Here is a 15,435-nt window from a genome sequence, read left to right as displayed (position 1 = left end):
AGAGAATTTATCACTGATAGTAAAAAGACTGTGCCCCTGGTATGTATGTGAAAAGAACATTCCTGGAAATAAGGTCATGTGTGCTTCAAGACTGTTGCATTATTCAAGGAAACCCTAACAGCTGAGCTTTAGACGCACATAATGTAAATATATCATCCAGTTAGAAAGTGAGTCTGTGTGGGGTAAAATGTGAAGGCACAACACGCAGTACTGTACTCTGTGTCAGACTGGGATGCCCAAAATATAAAGAGAAGGCGCACACCCATTAAAGTAAAATGACGGGTGCTAATCCATAGGGGACTCCCCATAAGGGTCTCCAGACAAGACTATAAATACTCAAAGTAATGGATAGCACACCCAACTTAAAAAAATAATAGAAACATTTATTACAAAAAGTAAAGAAAATGCAAAAAATTATACAAAAATAATTCATATAACAGTGAGCCCAGATTTGGAATCCAATGGCCCACCAGAAAACCAAAGACCGTGAGCCCACCAGAAAACCTTAGACAGTGGACCTTTCCAAACTATTATTTCTACTCTACTCACTCAACCTCTTCATTCTCCTAGTCTTTTATATATACTTACAATATTCTCCCGTTATTAAGCATTTACCCCATAAAGAAATAGGGAATGACCATGAAACAGGCCAAATGTTTAGAAGCAAAAGGGCCCACTAACACCTGGGCCCACCGGGAGTTTTTCTGGTATCCTGGTGGGCCAGTCCGACACTGACTGTACTAGTTGTACTATACACCTGGTCATTAGGTCATAAACCCAAGCAATTTTGTTAGGATTATCACACATGGTGAAGATTAGGAGTTAAATGCTTTACCAAGAGCTATTGAAAGCCCTGCAACCGGATTATCCGTATTCAAAAAAAAAAAAATCTTATTTTCATTTCACAGTATTTTCATTCTGGTCTTTGTGTGTGGCTTTTTTATGGCTGATCTCATAAAAAAAGACTCCCTGAGCATATTAATATAATGTTACTCTGTATTCTTAGCATTCATTGTGATTAAAGTGAAGTAAATCCTACTTTTAATCAGGCTGTATTTCCCCCTTTTAAACAGTTCTTATATATGAGGCATATTTGTCTTTAAACCTGTATACAGCTGTTAAAGTGATGAAAAAAAACAAAAGAAATGGTATACTTGTGGGGAGACCATTCTGTGCTTTTCCACTTTTGATTGCTGAATTAGATAAGTGAATGCTACTCAAAAAGAACACAGTAACTTGGAATTGTTTTCCTGGAAACCTCCAAAACCTATCCTGAAGACAGAGTAGACTGTTTATTTAAACTGCTTTTTTTCCCTCCTAATTCTTATTTGCTGATCGGCTGCTTCTAAAGGACACAATGTTAAGTGGTCCTCTTAACATCTAGGGGCAGATTTATCAAGGGTCGAATTTCGAGGGTTAAAAAACCCTCGAATTCGACCCTCGAAGTAAAATCCTTTGAATTCGAATATCGAATTTGAAGGATTTTAGCGCAAAAGGTATCGAATAAAAATCATTCGATCGAACCATACGAGCGATTTTAAGCGATCGATCGAATGATTTTTATTTGATCATAAAAACTGCCCAAAACCTATCTACAATGTCCCACAGGCTAACATTCAATTCGGAAGCTTTTATTTGGTGAAGTATTGAGTCGAAAGGATTTTTTAAAGAGAATTTGCATGTTCCAGAAACCCATATTCAGTGATTAGCTTTTTTTTCCAGCCAGCTGCAAGTAAAATAATGAAAGCAAAAATCTGATTGATTGCTATGGGTTACTGCCTGGGTACAGTGTTGATAATTGTGACCAACAGTGACTTTGGGTGTGTGGAATTATTGTTGGCATAGATTTAGTTCCCTACATTAAAGGTTAGAACGGATTATTTTGCCTTTGAGGATTTAACTTCTCATAACACCAACATTCTGGGGTTTCCTTTCTCCTTTTCCTCCTCTCTGTTATTTATGTTCCATAAAGTTTTTTTTTTTTATTTAAAGTGTTTTTTCACCTTTGAGCTAACTTTTAAAGCAGGGCTGTCCAACTGGGGCCCCCTTTATGTGGCCCTCCATATCAAAGTCTGCCTGCTGTGTCTGCTTACAATATGTAAACTTTAAAAGGTATCACTACAGAGATTAACTGGCCCCTGCATTGTTTAAACCTCAAATTCAGACTCTAATCCCCTGTATTTGTTCACACCTGTGATCCTCCTGCATTTTTCACACTTGTGACACCTCTATTGTTTATATCCTAAAACCCTGTACTGTTCACACCCAGAGACCCAGACTGAAACTGCCCACATTGTTCAGTTGTTCACACTTTATACAAAATGCTAATGTGGCACCAGCACTGTGTCACTGTATGTAGTACGTATTAGACTGGTCCTGATTCCTGTCTCCTGCTCTGTTCTGTTTTCCCTATGCTCTGTGTGTGTGTCATACTTTGGTATTTGTTGTGGGGGTTTGTTAGCATTTGAAAATTGTTGTTAGGGGCCACTAAAGTGTTTAATCATATGCTGGGGTACTGTATTATACACAGGGGAGGAGGAGGCATATGGATTTAAGGGTATGTCTGAATATGACTTTACTTTTTTCACATATGAGTGGCATCCCTGTCAGTGCCGGGCCAAGGTAGTTTGGAACCCTAGGCAAGAGCTTCAATCAGTGTCCCCCCCTATCCTGCATTACCATTTCCCTCCTTACCATGATGGTTTTTAAATAAAGAAAGCAAGAAAATGTACAAAACATGTTCATTTATATTACTGCCCCCTGTACCAGTAAGTCCAGTATCCATCCATCATACTGCCCCTCCGTACCTGTACCAGCAAGCCCAGCAGCCATCGATCATACTGCCCCCATACATGTGCCAGTAACCATCAATTATACTGCCCCCATACCTGTGCCAGCAAGCCCAGCAGCCATCCATCATACAGCCCTCCAGCAGCCATCATATTGCCCCCAATCTTTACCTGTGCCAGCAGCAGCCAAAAAATCTGATCACATATTGCCCCCAAGTATTTATGTACCTGTGCCAGCGCCCAGCCCAATCTACCTGGCTGTGCCAGCAGGAAGCTTCACACTTTCACAGTAATATAAAGAATATCTTCAGTTCAGTGCAACTGTGCAAGGCTGAGAGCAGCAAGCGAGAGCCACACCAAGTAGGCCGCCAGCTCTTTGCCTCTCTCTGTCATCCAACCGCATCAGTGACGTTATTGACACGTATACGCACATCGCACTGCCGCACCGCACAGTGAGCTATTACTTGCTGGCAAGAGGGAGAAGGGGAAGGAGATGGATTCCACTTGACTGAGTGACCATGATTACTGAAACAAATTATTAAACGCTTGAAAAAAACAAAAAACAAAAAACAAAAAACAAAAAAAAGTGCCCCCTCAATGATGGCGTCCTAGACAGCCACCTACTCTGTCTATCCCTAGTTCCGGCCCTGATCCCTGCAGTGAGCACCAACCATCTGTTTTTTTGGTGTGCTATTAATGTGGACATGGTCTTGTGGTTTAAAGTGGGTGTTGTCTAAAGACAGGGAGTGGCTAACACTGGCTTCCGTTATCGGCCCTCCACCATGTAGATTAGAAAAATTCCGGCCCTCTGTACCATATAAATTGGACAGCACTGATGTAGAGAGTGATATTCTGAGAAATTTTGCAATAGGTTTTAATTTTTTATTATGTGTTATGTATTTTTGAGATATTTTGATTTTATTCAGCAGATCTCCAGTTAGCAATTTTAGCAATCTGATTGCTTGGGTCCAAATTCCCCTAGCAACCATGCATTGATTTGAATGAGAGACTGGAATATGAATAGGGGAGGGTCTAAATATAAAGAAGAGAGTAATAAAAAGTAGCAATAATAATTTTTTAGCTTTACAGAGCTTTTGTTTTTTAGATGGAGTAAGTGACCCCTATTTAAAATCAGGGAAGAATCAGAAGAAAAAGATAAATAATTAAAAAAAACTATAAAAAAAATAAATAGTGAAGACCAATTGAAAAGTTGCTTAAAACTGGCCATTCTAAAACATAAAAAGGTACCCTAAAGGTGAGCCACCCCTTCAATTATGATTATGCAAACACCAGTGCATATACTGAATTATGGTCTGACATGAGCACATTTTATACAGTTAGGTCCATACATATTTGGATAGAGACAACTTTTTTCTAATTTTGGTTCTGTACATTACCACAATATATTTTAAATGAAACAACTCAGATGCAGTTGAACTGCAGACTTTCAGCCTTAATTCAATGGGTTGAACAAAAATCATTTAATTTCAGGGGCTCACAATTGACTCTAAGGCTATTTCATGGGCAGGTGTGGGCAATTCCTTCGTTATATCATTATCAATGAAGCAGATAAAAGTCCTGGAGTTGATTTAAGGGGGGGGAGGGGGTGCTTGTATGTCGAAGATAACATGCGGTCAAAGGAGCTCTCCATGCAGGTGAAACAAGCCATCCTTAAGATGCAAAAATAGAAAAAAAGCCATCATAGAAATTGCTACAATATTAGGAGTGGCAAAATCTACAGTTTGGTACATCCCGAGAAAGAAAGAAAGCACTGGTGAACTCGGCAATGCAAAAAGACCTGGACGTCCACGGAAGACAACAGTGGTGGATGATCGCAGAATAATTTCCATGGTGAAGAGAAGCCCCTTCACAACAGCCAAACAAGTGAACAACACTCTCCCGGAGCATGAAAGTAAATACAAAGGGTGCACTGCAAGGTGCAAGCCACTCATATCAAGAATAGAAAGGCTTGATTGGACTTTGCTAAAAACATCTAAAAAAAAGACAGCACAGTTCTGGAAAAACATTCTTTGGACAGATGAAACCAAGATCAACCTCTTCCAGGATGAAGGCAAGAAAAAAGTATGGAGGTGTGGAACAGCCAGGGCCGGAACTAGGGGTAGGCAGAAGAGGCACTTGCCTAGGGCGCAAAGGTAGAGGGGCGCCAGGCACATACCTCTTCTGACGCCTTCCCCTAGTTCGGACCATGGTGAGTCCAGAAGCTGCGGCAGCTGTTTCTTCTTCAATCAATTGTGCGCATTGCACTAGCGCTTCCTCTGCGCTTGTGCTCTTCCGCAAATGTGCACCCGCGCTGACTCAGCATTTGCGCTCCTCTGTGCATGTGCGAGCTGTGTGTGTGTGGGGGCATTAGCCAGGTTGCCTAGGGCGCCCGGCCGACTTGGCCCGGCGCTGGGAACAGCTCATGATCCAAAGCATACAACATAATCTATAAAACATTTGGGAGGCAGTGTGATGGCTTGGGCAAGCATGGCTGCCAGTGGCACTGGGACACTAGTGTTTATCCATGATGTGACACAGGCCAGAAGCAGCCGAATGAATTCTGAGGTGTTCAGAGACACTGTCTGCTCAAATCCAGCTAAATGCAGTCAAACTGATTGGGAGACGTTTCATAATACAGATGGACAATGGCCCAAAACATACAGCCAAAGCAACCCAGGAGTTTATTAAAGCAAAGAAGTGGAATAATCTTGAATGCCTGATCTGAACCCAATTGAGCTGCATTTCACTTGTTGAAGACTAAACTTTGGACAGAAAGGCCCACAAACAAACAGGAACTGAAAGCTGCTGCAGTAAAGGTCTGGCAGAGCATTAAAAATGAGGAAACCCAGAATCTGGTGATGTCCATGAGTTCGACTTCAGGCTGTCATTGCCAGCAAAGGTTTTAACCAAGTAATAGAAATGAAGATTTTATTTTCAGTTTTTTAATTTGTCCAATTGCTTTTGAACCCCTGAAATGAAATGATTGTATTAAAAAGGCTTTAGTTCCTCACTTTTTATGCAATCTTTTTGTTCAACCCACTGAATTAAAGCTGAAAGTCTGCAGTTCAACTGCATCTGAGTTGTTTTATTTAAAATTCATTGTGGTAATGTACAGAACCAAAATTAGAAAAAATGTTGTCTCTGTCCAAATATTTATGGACCCAACTGTATACTCAGGTGTTAGATAAACTTCAACAAGAATGAATCGTGGAACAAAATGTATACAGGCAAAGAGCAAAAATTACTGGAAAATATTCAAACAAATGCTTATCAACTTTTTCCTACACTGTGAGTGATTTTTTTTTTTTTTTTTTTGTAAGAGGATTTTATCAATGCTTGTGATGGGCATTTGGTAATGTAAAAAAAGGAACAGATCTGTTAAAAAAAGCCTGTCTCTAATATTATTTATTTGGAGGAAGAAATGTTGCTATGTCAGGCCATATGTTTATAGTGTTAAAGTTGTGTTAACTGGATTGTTTAGAAACATAACGTAAATCAACTTACAGTATATATACACACTTATCATAACATTTATTATGGGTTAACTGTGGGCATGATACGAAAACAATTCCTTTTTCCCCAGCCTCTCCCATATTTAAGCCCGGTGTTTGGAAAAGAGGTCGGCAACTCTCCAATGTACATAAATGCAAAGAATTACCAAACACACAATGGCAAGTGTTGCGGGGCGAACCCCTGCGTGTTTATTTCACGTCAGTGACAGGGTGCGAAACATTGTGTATCTTGATGAAAATTGGTACCAATAGTTTTAGATGCAGTCATATTGGACTTGTATTATACTTTGAACAATAAAATGTAGTTTCAGATTTTATTTTTGCATATCACATAGGCAGACATTGGGCAAAGAAACATTCACTCTAAACGTTTTCTTCCTGAAGCCAACATTGAGAATTGACAGAAGCTATAATATACAACCACTGAATAATGCCATAAAGCTGCTGTGGTTGTTAGAATGTGAACCCCTTACAAGTGTCATTGTTTGTATGGGATTTTTCTATAGAGAAAAAAAGTTGATTTCATTGTGGACATTGCTTTAGCAGTGTGGAGCGAGCAACGGTGTAGGTTTTATCAAGGCATATGCATCCAGTGAGTTATACATTATTATTGTTAGTATTGGTACATTTTTTTGTGTCCTTCATGCCTGATGAGAGCAAATGCAGCACAGAACACAAGCACATTACCTTACCAGTATCAAATGTTCACCCTTGTGCCTATATTTTTCAGGACACCTGCTTAGACTGCTGGCTGGGTGACGGAGTGTCAGGAAGAGGTTCTTGCTGGCAGGCAATAAGTTGGAAAGAAAAACCCAGGAATAACCTTGTCATCGGGTGAGTGATATGCCAATTTGCTGTGTTTGTCTCCTCAATGTTAAAGGACAAGGAAAGGCTATTAAAGTGTTAACCTGCATAGAAAGGCATACCTCTAGTGTTGCCATTAGTGGCATTCAATCTCCTCTATGTTAAGCCTTTTTTTGGATCAAGAGCGACATTATAGGAAAAACCGCTGACTTAATTAAAAAAAAAAATTCCCATCAATCACCTCTCCTGTTAGAAGACCAAGACTGTGGAGCATGCTCGCAACTTAGAATTGTCCTTTAAGTGCAATATGCTGATATTATAGGACTGCTTATGGGCAGTCATTGTCATTGAGGAAAAGGACCACTGACTTTGTTAAAAGTAAAAAAACAAAAAAAAACAAACTTAAAGTAGTTGCTCACCTTTAAATGATCTTTTAGTATGTAGAGCAGTGATCCCCAACCAGTGGCTTGTGAGCAACATGTTACTCTCCAACCCCTTGGATGTTGCTCTCAGTGGCCCCCCAAGCAGGTGCTTATTTTTTGAATTATTGCCTTAAATGCATTTCCAACGTTTCGGTCCTCACTGGGACCTTTTTCAAGGACCTTGAAAAAGGTCCCAGTAAGGACCGAAACGTTGGAAATGCATTTGTAAATAAAGCACATCAATTTTCTTCACTATAAATAAGGAGTGCGGGTCCATTTACTACGATATATATATATATATATATATATATATATATATATATATATATATATATATATATATATATATATATATATATATATCGTAGTAAATGGACCCGCACTCTTTGTTTTGTATATATATATATAAAATCCCCTGTGAGGCTTATAACTTTGAAGGCATACTGTGGTGGCATTTCATTTAAATGAGAGGTAGCCAAGGATTCTTTAGATAAACAATAAAGTATTTGCACAAGAGTACCAGCTTCTCCCTTTTGGAATTCCGTGTATACATCCTTCATACTTTTGTATTTGAAATGGTAAATAACAGTGGGGGTGCTGTGTGTGTCCTGGTGGCAACTTTCTTGTTCTCTTGTAATTGGTTGTCTTACCAGCCTGAATCTGGGATCTGAATCTGGCAAATACTTTTACAGGATTTATCCATACAAATGACCTCTATATTGACATCTCTGTTGTAGACTGTTCTATCTGATGACATTGAATTGCAATACACTGCAGGGGATTTGTATACGAGATGATGCATCTGCGATTGCTTTGCCTGCCCTGTATCTCTAATGCACCCCCTTTCTTCTATGCTGGGAAATTTTAATATTAACACCGGGGGACAGATTTTATTAAGGGTCGAATTGAAAATTCGAATGTTTACATTTTCTTTATGTTCAAAACTCTCATTCGAATTGTGAATGAGCCAAACTCGATTCGAGTTTTAATTCAAATTCATATTTTGAGATTTATCATACTCTGGCCCTTTAACTCAAATTCGACTATTCGCCACCTAAAACCTTCCGAGTTCTTGTATAAGTCAATGGGAGACGTCCAGGGACCAATTTGGACATGTTAGTAGCCTTTCTGACATTCAAGTTTTATCGAGTTTAATCAAATTCGATTTAAGTTGGTAAAATTTATTTTAGTTGTTCCACATTTCTTGATAAATAACCCCCCAGTCAAATTTTGAGTATATTTAAATTTAAAGGACCAGTAACATCAGATTTTTAAAAAAAAAAAAAAAAAAAATTTGTTAGTATACCACGAAAAAACACCAAGACTAATTTAAATTGCGCAGCCTTTATTAAGAAATAACTGACTTCAGAAAAGGCGATCCATTGTGCGGCGCTAGATTTCTCCTCCCTGCCTTCCTTATAGGAGATAGCCAGGGAGGAGAAATCGATGGAATTTCGCCGTGTCTCCTTTTCTGAAGAGGAGCGCAAGTGGAATTTCGTTAAGATATTTCTTAATAAAGGCTGTGCGATTGTAAAGTTTAATTAGTCTTGGTAGGGTTTTTTTTTTGTGGTATACAAATTTTTTTTTAATTTTTTTTTTATGTTACTGCATGAATTCTTGCATGAATTCGAAATTCGACCTTTAATAAATGTGCCTCTGGATGTCATGTGCAGTCCTGGCTTAAAAGGTTTATAAGAGGAGTCTTTTTCTAATTTAACTCATAGATATTTATCCAATGTAGCTTGGGAATATTGATTGTTTATATTTTGGCTGCTGACATGCTGGTTAAAAAAAGGAACAGAACCTATCACTGGAAAATCCCCAGATTTACAACAGCGTGTCATGTAGAAAGAATGCCGGCCTCGTTTGCCTACTCATTGCTGTGTCAGCCTTACTACCAGTAGTTAATGCTGGGAACTCAAGTCTCCTAATCTGGGAAGAACATGCAAATACCATGCAAAAAGGAAATCCATTTCAAGGGAATATTTATTTCTGTCTTATATAAAAATCTTTATATTCATTTTGTGTATGGGCTGCAAGGACCACGTAATATTGGAATTTACAGAGAGCAAAGTATGTACTGTAGCTGAAGGTGTATAACAGAATGACTATCACGTTTTGTTTCTTTCAAAGACTTTCATTTATTTGAGCAGAGCTGATAGACATCTGCTAAATGCTGGATATGTTCTGCTCCTGGCAATATATATGTACAGTAGATATATTAATTGATGTTTAACATTTTTTGTACCAGCCTTAAGACATATGCCCCTAAACCGCCTTTGAGTTTTCTAATAAAATCTACTTTATAAGTACAGATGTGTAAGAGAAGTAATGTCTGCCTGGAGCTAGTGCTTATTGTCTTCATTTTGTAACATGTGACAGTTTTGATAATATTATGCTGTATATAAATATGCACTCATCCAGATGGTGTCCTACTGTGTTGCTCCCAGTTTTTTTTATTTTTTTATTTTGAGCCCGTTTGGAGTCGGGTTGCGACTGGGCATATGTTATTTATGAACAGATTGCAATGCACATTGCCTTAATATTTACTGCAGGCAATGGTTTTAGGAAAGCTGTAATTCTAGTTGCTGAGTTTATGTCTTAATTTATTTACCACCCATCAAAGTCAAGTTTATTCTTTCCATAAAGCACATTCTTCAGAATGTTTGGCAAGATCACATTTTGCATATTTGTATTTATATTTTTCAAGTGGGTCACTCTACAAATGTCTTTTCTTAAAGGAGAAGGAAAGCTATGGAGGTATTTTATTGCCAATAGATTAGCTGCAATAGTGCAAGCTAGAATGCTATATTTATTCTGTAGAATATTTTACCATACCTGAGTAAAAAGCTCTAGAAACTCTCTGTTTAGAATAGGAGCTGCAGTATTAACATGGTGTGACATCACTTCCTGCCTGAGTCTCTCCCTGCTCTGGGCTCAGATTACAGTAGAGAATGGAGGGGGTGGGGGGAGAGGAGCAAACTGAGCATGCTCTTGCCCAGGGCAATGAGGTTTAAGCTGAAGGCAGGAAGTCTGATACAGAAGCCCATGTGTATACAATAGAAGGAAAGAAATACAGTGTTTCTTTTGACAGGGGACTCAGAGCAACATTACTTTGGGGGTTTACTGGTATATTTAGATGGACCTTTCTGATGAAGCTTACTTAGTTTTAACCTTTCCTTCTCCTTTAATATACTTTTTAAATAATTTGAAGGTTTATGTATCTTACCAAAGGGGGCACATTTTCCTGTGTCTAATAACTCATAGACGACAACCACAAGCTGATGATTATTTGAAACTGCCCATTTAGGATAGTATTTATAATGTCACACCTTTTTGGACCTGCAAGGACTTCACAATGTTTCAGTTGCTGGGTAGGTTTAGGTATATGTTGGTATATGTTGTAAATATGGGAAATAGGTATATATGTTCATGTTCTATGTTGGCATCAATCTCCATGCAACAATAACATTGATTTTTAACCATTGCAAGTAAACTGCAGCTTGGATAAGCTTGGTCTTACGATAACAAAAAGATCTTTAAAATATCCTAACGTCTATGGCCACCTTTATTCTACATAGCACATAGCATAGTTTAAACAGATTATACATCATTCCCTCCAGTGGAGCTTGCAATGTATGGTTTAACACTCAAGCTGGTTAAAGAAACAGTAACGCCAAGAAAAAAAATGGATGTGTTTTAAAGGGGACCCGTCACCCAAAAAAAAATATTCATAATCCTATTTTATCACATTAGTCAAGCAAAATTAACTTTAATTAAACTATATAAATTATTTGGATCTTGTTTCCTTCAGTCTGAGAACTCATAATTATAGTAATTAGGCAGGAGCCATTTTGTGGACACTGTTATTAAGACAAGCCTTGTATCATCGCAGTATCTTGTTTGTGCACCAGAATGGGGGACCTGATGTCCATCCCCATGTCCTGGCTACACAATTAAATGGTAAAGAGAATGGGGGAATGTGGGGAGAGCAGCGATTTCTAGGAAGTGCTAAATGGAAAGTGAAAGAAATTGTCTGCCCCGCCTCTATGCCCTGGGCATAGAGGAGGGGCAGACAATATTTGATTGACAGCTGAGATGTTTAAATGAGCTTATAACAGCTATGAATGCTTTAATAAAAAATAGAAATCGGTTTTCATGTTTAATTTGAAAAGGACTTTTATTATACAGCTTTTTGTGTCTGGGTGACAGGTCCACTTTAAAGGAAGGACAATATAATATACTGCACTGGTAAAACCGCTATGTTTGCTTTAAAAGCACAGCTAAAATTCGGAAAGGTGTTTTTTTTTTATTTTTATTTATTTTTTTTGCAGTGAGAGCTGTGAAGTTGTGGAATACTCTATCAGTCATACTGGCTGTACTTTAGGTAGCTTCAAGCTTGGGCCATCTTGGTGAGAGGAAAGAATTATTTGGTAGGAAATCAGAGTACCCAGAGGAAACACATGCTACCTCGGACAACATTCCCTTGAAGCTAGTACCCAAGTGTGGCCAACAGTTTTAACCACTGTGCACTGATAGGACCTATTTATCATGCTGTGTTAAACAGTGGAGAAAAACGATGATGTTGCTCATAGCAACCAATAAGATATTTGCTTTTGTTTACTAGCTTGTAGCTGACTGTTGAAATCTAATTGCTGGGGATGTTTTTCTCCAATGTCTTAGGGCTATTCCACACGGGGAGATAGCGACGCGTTTGCGGTCGCGGCGACAAAGCGCCGCGACAGTCGCCGCGACCGGCGCAGGCGACAGTTTTGTATGGGCGCCTATGTAAAAACGCCTGTGCTAACCACACGAGGCGATGCGCTTTTCAACAGTCGCCTGAAAATGCCTCGCCAGGCTTTTTCAGGCGACTGTTGAAAAGCGCATCGCCTCGTGTGGTTAGCACAGGCGTTTTTACATAGGCGCCCATACAAAACTGTCGCCTGCGCCGGTCGCGGCGACTGTCGCGGCGCTTTGTCGCCGCGACCGCAAACGCGTCGCTATCTCCCCGTGTGGACTAGCCCTTACACAGCAAGATAAATAGGCCCCATTTGTTCTAGTTCCACTTTGCTTATAAAATGTGTTCTGTTCTTTTTCTATGTACATAGTGTAGCTCTTAGGGCAGAGACACGCTCAGATTCGGGGAGGTCACCCAGCGACAAATCTCCTCTTATTTGGTTCAACTAATCTCCCCGAACTGCTTCCCGCCTACTAAAACGTAAATCGCCGATGGGATGGCAATTGGTGTGCTTCGTTTTCCAAAGTCGCCCGAAGTTGCCTCACAAGGAAACTTTGGCCGGCTTCTAAAAACAAAGTACTCCCAAGTGTCATCATGCTGGCAATTTTAGATTCTCGACGGGCGACTAAGTCTTCCCGAACCTGAGCGTGTCTCTGCCCTTACTGAAGCTGCTGTTGGTGGCGTGCTGTGAGTTGCAGCTCTCCAACAGCAAGTGATTCACAAGCTAAAGATCACAGAGATCTAAAAAACACACTGCAGCACAAACCAATGTGGAACAAGTTTCCAGGCTTGAGAGAATTGGGTGCACAGTATGTGTAAGACCAAGCTTCCGCAGATGGCAAATGATCATTATACATGCACACTTGTGCTGAATTAAATTACCCTGCCATTGTAGCTCAGGGTCTCACAGAACATGGCTTTGGACTGCAATTACCCTTCACTAAATGACAGGAAGGAGCATGCTGGTAATTGTATATGAATTTTAATGACAGAATTGTGTTGTCTTCACTTGGGTTGATCTCTGCGGTTAATGTAAAGGGAAGCTTATAATGTAGCATTTATTTCTGTACTCTACATTCTTTTTAGCCTTGCACTGCCTGAAATGTTCATTTACTGTATTCATGGCACCGCTGACCTCTAACTTCATATTGCTGCCATTTTCTCTGCAAGGTTGTCTGTAGTGATGTGCGTGCCAATCCTCTTGTGGGACGCAGGACTTCCAGCTTCCTGTTTTATAGACTTGCGCCTGCCCTGTCCCACCCCTTTTATGACGTTATCGGCGGGGTGGTTCGAGAAAAACGTGACCCGCATATCACTAGTCGAGATGCACCGAATCCAGGATTTGGTTCTGGGTTCAGCCAGGATTCGGCCGAATCCTTCTGCCCTGCCGAACTGAATGCTAATTTGCATATTTGCATATACAAATTAGGGGCGGGGGAACACATGACTTATTGTCTCAAAACAAGGAAGTAAAAAAGATGTTTTCTACTTCCCACCACTAATTTGCATATGCAAATTAAGATTCGGTTCGGTAGTCAGCCTTATCTTTCGCAGGGGGTTCGGCAAAATCTTCCAATTCGGTGCATCCCTACTTTAAAGGGGTGGTACACCTTTAAGTATGTTATAGAATTGCTAATTCTAAATAACTTTTCAATTGGTCTTCATGATATATTTTTTTTATAGTTTTCAAATTATTTGCTTTTTTCTTCTTACTCTTTCTGAAATGGGGCTCACTGACCCCAGATAAAAAAAAAAACAAATGCTCTGTAAGGCTACAAATGTATTGTTATTGCTACTTTTTTTCACTTATCTTTCCATTCAGACCCTCTCCTTTTCGTATTCCAGTCTCTTATTCTTATTCATATCAGTGCATGGTTGCTAGGGTAATTTGCACCCTCGCAACCAGATTGCTGAAACTGCAAACTGAAGAGTTCATGAATGAAAGTTCATGAATAAAAACCTAAAAACCACAAATAATAAAAAATAAAAACCAATTGCAAATTGTCTCAGAATATCACTCTCTACAACATACTAAAAGTTAACTCAAAGGTAAACAACCCCTTTAAGGGGCTTGAAAATCTGCTTGCTGAATAGTAATGAAGGGAATGCCAATAATGTGGAGATGTACTGGAGAAAGCTCTGTGCCGCAGTTCTCCCTAATGCTTTGTGTATAATAATTTTCCATTGAGTGCATGGAAACGTATTAATCCAGTGTCAGAATGTATCAACAATTACGCCTCAGTCTGAGTGTTCTCTCTGTTAGCTTATGCTTTTGATTTCAACTGTCAGGATACACAGCAAAACTGCAGGGCTGGGTTTTATAGGTATGATCTACTTATTATAAATTCAGTAGCACACGTATATTCAGTGTATACACCCAATTATTGTAGAGCACTGCGGAATATGTGCTTTATAAATATATGATAAAAAGAACACGACTATTATGAGTATCTATTAGGGATGCACCGAATCCTCTTTTTTGGATTTGGCGAACCCCCGAATCTTGCGTGAAAGATTCGGCCGAATACCGAACCGAATCCGAATCCTAATTTCCATATGCAAATAAGGACTGGGAAGGGCAAAACATTGTTTACTTCCTTGTTTGGTGACAAAAAGCACGAGATTTCCCTCCTGCCCCTAATTTGCATATCGGTTTGGCTTGGCAGAAGAATCGTGGATTCGGTGCATCCCTAGTATCTATCTCTCTCCCACCCCAGGGTGGGATTAGAGATGCCTGCAATCAGTTCAGCCGTGTATTAGAAGGTAACCATAGCTGATGAAGGCAGTATTTCTTTTTTTTTTTTTTTACAGTGGAGGATGATATTAATATTTTTTTTTAATTAGATATAACTGCAAGCAGAGAGTGGTTGTCTAATGCTTTAATATAATAAGCACAAAACAGACTAACTAGCGTTTTGGTAGATTTGGCACTTGCTAATATCTTTACATCTCTCTTCTATGGTGTTGAGTTGGTTCTTTGAAGATAATGAGAATGTACGTGGTGTTCAGTGAGGGTGTACCTACCATTATAAGAGAGGATGTGGCTGCTGCAGTTCTCATTCAGCGTAACCATTTCCTGGCTGCCTTTAAGCTTGTCAGTTGTTTTCAACTCCATAGCTAAACTCTGTTTATTATTTCCAGTGCACCCTCGCTTGCATTGTTCCAAAAGT

At 39.4% G+C, this 15,435-nt stretch overlaps 1 protein-coding gene across 5 annotated transcripts in view; it reads left to right on the top strand.

The window, feature by feature from the left end:
* Positions 1–15,435, top strand: part of LOC108707283 (erbin-like) — a 133,056-nt gene that overhangs the window by 13,227 nt on the left and 104,394 nt on the right. For all 5 annotated transcript variants that reach the window (XM_041580539.1, XM_018244474.2, XM_041580540.1 and 2 more), the window contains exon 2: positions 7,032–7,135. The gene's annotated coding sequence lies outside the window, so the exon portion shown is untranslated. The remainder of the gene's footprint in view (positions 1–7,031; positions 7,136–15,435) is intronic.

Source organism: Xenopus laevis, chromosome 1S (genome assembly GCF_017654675.1).
Source record: "Xenopus laevis strain J_2021 chromosome 1S, Xenopus_laevis_v10.1, whole genome shotgun sequence".
NCBI classification, from domain to species: Eukaryota; Metazoa; Chordata; class Amphibia; order Anura; family Pipidae; genus Xenopus; species Xenopus laevis.
Note: the sequence above shows the minus strand (reverse complement) of the source record. Positions and strands in the feature narration are given on the sequence as shown.